The sequence below is a fragment of the Gorilla gorilla genome, chromosome 5 (assembly GCF_029281585.2).
Source record: "Gorilla gorilla gorilla isolate KB3781 chromosome 5, NHGRI_mGorGor1-v2.1_pri, whole genome shotgun sequence".
NCBI classification, from domain to species: domain Eukaryota; kingdom Metazoa; phylum Chordata; class Mammalia; order Primates; family Hominidae; genus Gorilla; species Gorilla gorilla.
In genome coordinates this window covers 46188068-46193159 of record NC_073229.2, presented here as the reverse complement: position 1 = coordinate 46193159, position 5092 = coordinate 46188068, and positions in this window count along the sequence as shown.

The following is a 5092-nucleotide window of genomic DNA, read 5'->3' as shown; positions in this document are numbered from 1 at the left end:
CTTATTGCTTAAGAAGATAAAAGTAGAAGGGCTCACACTACCTGACTTCAAAAATTATCATAAAGCTACAGGTAGAAAGTTAGGTCACTGATTTGACATCTTTCTTCTTTTTTGATACAGGCATTTACAGCTATAAATTTTCTTCCAAGCACTGCCTTATCTGCATCCTATAAGTTTTTGTATGTTGTGTCTTCCTTTTTATTCATCTCAAAATATTTTCTGGTTTCCTTTGGTATTTCTTATTTGACCCACTGGTTATACAAGAGTGTTGCTTAATTTCCACGTATTTTTGTGTTTTGCACATTTTTTCCCTGCCATTGATTTATAATTCCATTACATTATGGTAAGAGAAAATGCATCGCATCATTTTTACCCTTTTAATTTTTTGAGGTTTGTTTTATGGCCTGCAATGTGGTCCTCATGGCGAATGTTTCATGTGTACTTGAGAGGAATATATCTTCTGTTCTAGGCAACTCAACAGGAGAATGTCTGTACCTGCCAAAACCAGTCTATAAGATTGGAAGAAGTTTTTCTTCCTTCAAATGCACAGACACCAATGCAACGCCACACAGATCATGAAGAATTAGTCAAACATGATTTCACTGAAGAAAATTATTAATGCTTCAGTAACTGAACTGTAAGAAATAAAGATCTACATATTACCTGATAAAGAATTCAAAATAATCATCTGAAATAAGCTCAATAAGCTATAAAAGAATGTATATAGACAACTAAATAAAAATGAGGAAAACAATGCATCAACAAAAGGAGAAGTTTAATAACTAGAAACCATGAAAAGGAACCTAACAGAAATACTGCAGCTGAAGAATACAATGACAGAACAGAAAAATTAAATCAAGGATTTCAATAGCAAACTCAATCATGCAGAAGAAAGAATCAGTGAACTCAAAGACAGATTATTTGAAATTTGCCAACTAGAGGAATGTCTTGATCCATTTTGTGTTGCTATAACAGAATATCACAGACTGAGTATTTTATAAAGAAAAGAATTTTTTTTCTTACAATTCTGGCAACTGGTAAATCCAAGATTGAGGGTGTCACATCTGGCATGGGCCATTGTGCTGCATTATCTCATGGCAGAAGGCAGAAGGGCAAAAGAGTATGCACGTGAATGACAGAGAGTCAAACTCACTTTTATAACAAATTTACTCTCACCATAATGAGCCCACTCTTGCAATAATGAGCCTATTCCTGTGATAATGACACTCATTCATTCATGAGAGCAGAGCCCTCAAGACCTAATTGCCTTTTAAAGGTTCCATCTCTCAACAGTATTGCACTGGGAACTTAAGTTCCCAACATGTGAACTTTAGGGGACACATTCAAACCATAGAATTCCACCCCTGAATTTCAAAATTTATGTCCTTCTCACATGCAAAACACATTCACTCCATCCCAATAGCTCTAAGATCTTAACTCCTTCCAGCACCAACACAAAACTCCAAAGTATCATCTAAATAAGGTGTGGGTGAGACTCAAGGCATGATTCATCTTGAGGCAAATTTCCTACAGCTGTGGGCCTATGAAATCAAAACAAGTAATCTGCTTCCAAAATACAGTGGTGGCCCGGGTATAAGATAGATGTTCCCATTCTAAAAGGGAGAAATAGGCAAAAAGAAAAGAATAACTAATACCAAGCAAGTCTAAAACCCAACAGGAAGAGCACATTAAGTATTAAAGCTCCAGAATTCTCTTCCTTGACTCCATGTCCCTCCATCTGGGCACAATGGCGTGGTGGTTAGGTCCCAAGGCCTTGGGCTGCCCCACCCCTATGGTTTTGCTGGGTGCAGGCCATGTCACAGCTCTCACATGTTGGAGTCTCATGCTTGAAGCTCTCCCAGGCTGGAGTTACATGCTGGTTGCTCTACACCTCTAGAGTCTTGGAGGCAGTCCTGATCCCACAGCTCCACTAGGTTTGATCTAGTGGGAACTCTCTTTGGTGGCTCTAACCCTACAACAAGTTTCTGTCTGGGCCCCCAGGCTGTCCATTTGAAATCTAGGTGGAGGCCCCACATCTCTTGTACTATGCATGTCTGCAGAATCAGCAACATGTAGACATCACCAAGGTTTACCATTGTGCCCTCCAGAGCCATGGCTGGAGCATCCAAGGAGCTCTGTGCCAGAGTGTGGCAAGCAGCTTCCTGAAGCAGCCCTGGGCAGCAAATGCTGAAGTCTCCAGAGCACCTCTCTGGAAATTTTGCCCTCAAGTCCCTGCCCTGGACCTACAATAGGAGGACAGACTCTTCCACATTTTGGGAAGATAGCACATCCCAACTTCATGGGAAGAAAAGCTCTTGTGCTCTGGACCCTTTCAGATCACACCCTGTTTATCTCTTTATCTGGCTGTTCGTTTGCATCCTTTATTATATCCTTAATAATCAACCTGTAAACATAAGTGTTTCCTTGAGTTCTGTGAGCTGCTCTAGCAAATTAATCAAACTCAAAGAGGGGGTCATGGGAGCCCTAACTCGAAGCTGGTTGGTCAGAAGTTCTGGAGGCCCAGACTTGTGGCTTGTGTCTGAAGTGGGGGCAGTTTTGTGAAACTGAGCTCTCAACCTGTGGGATGTGAAACTATTTCCAGGTGGATAATGTCAGAATTGAACTGGGTTGGAGGATGCTGAGTTGGTTTCTGCTACAAAATTGATTGCTTGTTTGGTGTGTGGGGAACACCCCCTACAGAAACATTTGGTCACAAAAGACGTTGGTTGGTGTTGAGGCTGCTGGGTGAGAGAATAGAAAAAAACAACACTTTGAGTGTGTTTTTTTTTCCACTGACAAATACAAAGGATTGTAATACACTTTCGATAATTATATGCCAACAAATTGGATAACTTAGAAGAAATGGATAATTCTTAGAAACATACACTCTGCCAAGACTGAACCATGAAAAAATAGAAAATTTGAACAAACCAATAACAAGTAAAGAGGTTGAAGCAGCAATCAAAACCTCCCAACACAGAAAATCCCAAGACCTTATGGCTGCACTGCTGAATCCTACCAAACATTTAAAGAACTGGTAACAATCCTTCTCAAACTCTTCCAAAAACTCAAGGAGGGGGACATACTTCCAAACTGTTTCTATGAGGTCAGCATTGCCCTGATACCAAAGCCAGACAAGGACATTACAAGATAATTGTAGGCCAATATCCTTGATGAAAATAGATGCCAAAATCCTCAATAAAACAGTAGCAAACTGAATCCAACAGTACATTAAAAGGATCATGCACCATGATCAAGTGGAATTTATCCCTGGAGTGCAAAGGTAGTTAAACATATACAAATCAATAAATGTGATATATCACATTAATGGAATAAAGGATAAAATAATATGATAATTTCAATAAATGTAGAAAAAGTATTTCACAAGATTCAACAACTTGCATGATAAAAACTCTCAGTAAATTAGGTATAGAAGGAATGTACCTCACAATAACAAAGGCTATATATGATAAGCCCAGAGCTAACAAACTCAATAGTGAAAACCTGATTTTCCTCTAACATCAGGAACAAGCTGAGGAGGCCCACTCTCACCATTTCTATTCAATATAGTACTGGAAGTCCTAGCCAAAACAATTGGGCAAGAAAAAAGAAATAAGATATCCAAATCTGAAAGGAAGAAGTTAAGTTGTATCGGCAGATGACATGATCTTAGTATTTTTTTTTTTATTTCAATAGGTTTTTGGGGAACAGATGGTCTTTGGTTACATGGATAAGATCTTTAGTGATGATTTCTGAGATTTTGCTGCATCCATCACTCAAGCAGTGTACACTGTACCCAATGTGTAGACTTTTATCCCTTACCCTCCCCCCACACCTCCTGAGTCCCCAAAGTCCATTATATCATTCTTATGCTTTTGTGTCTTCACTTAGCTCCCATTTACAAGTGACAACACATGATGTTTAGTATTCCATTCCTGAGTTACTTCACTTAGAATAATGGTCTCCAACTTAATCCAGGTTGCTGCAAATGCCATTATTTCATTCCTTTTTATGGCTGAGTAGTATTCCATGGTGTATATTTAATACATAACACATTTTCTTTATCCACTTGTTGATTGATGGGCATTTGGGCTGGTTCCATATTTTTGCAATTGCAAATTGGGTGGCTATAAATATGTGTATGCAAGTGTCTTATTCATATAATGACTTACTTTCCTCTGGGTAGATACCCAGTAGTGGGATTACTGGATCAAATGATAGATCTACTTTTAGTTCTTTAAAGAATTTGCATACTGTTTTCCATATTGGCTGTACTAGTTTACATTCCCACCAGCAGTGTAAAAGTATTCCCTTTTCATCACACCCATGCCAACATATATTATTTTTTAATTTTTTTATTATGGCCATTCTTGTAGCAGTAAGGTGGTATCACATTGTGGTTTTGATTTGCATTTCCCTGATTACCAGTGATGCTGAGCATTTTTCACATTTGTTGGCCATTTGTATATCTTCTTTTGAAAATTGTCTATTCATGTCCTTAGCCCACTTTTTGATGGGATTATTTGTTTTTTTCTTGCTGATTTGTTTGAGTTCCTCATGGATTCTGGATATTAGTCCTTTGTCGGATATATAGTTTGCAAAGATTTTCTCCCACTCTATGGGTTGTTGGTTTACTCTGCTGATTACTTATCTTGCTGTGCAGAAGCTTTTTAGTTTATTTTACTCTGCTGATTACTTACCTTGCTGTGCAGAAGCTTTTTAGTTTATTTATCTTTGTTTTTGTTGCATTTGCTTTTGGGTTCTTGGTGATTAACTCTTTGCCTAAGCCAATGTCTAGGAGAGTTTCTCCGATGCTGTCTTGTAGCATTTTAATGGTTTCCAGTCTTAGAGTTAAGCTTTTGATTCATCTTGAGTTGATTTTTGTATACATGATCTTATATATAGAAAACCCTAAATACCCCACCAAAAAACTGTTAGAACAATTCAGTAAAGTTGCAGAGTACAAAATCAACATGCAAAAATCAGTTGCATTTCCATACGCCAACAATGAACACTATCCAAAAAGGAAATTAAGAATCTCATTTACAATAGCATCAACAAGAATAAATGCTTAGGAACAAATTTAACCAAC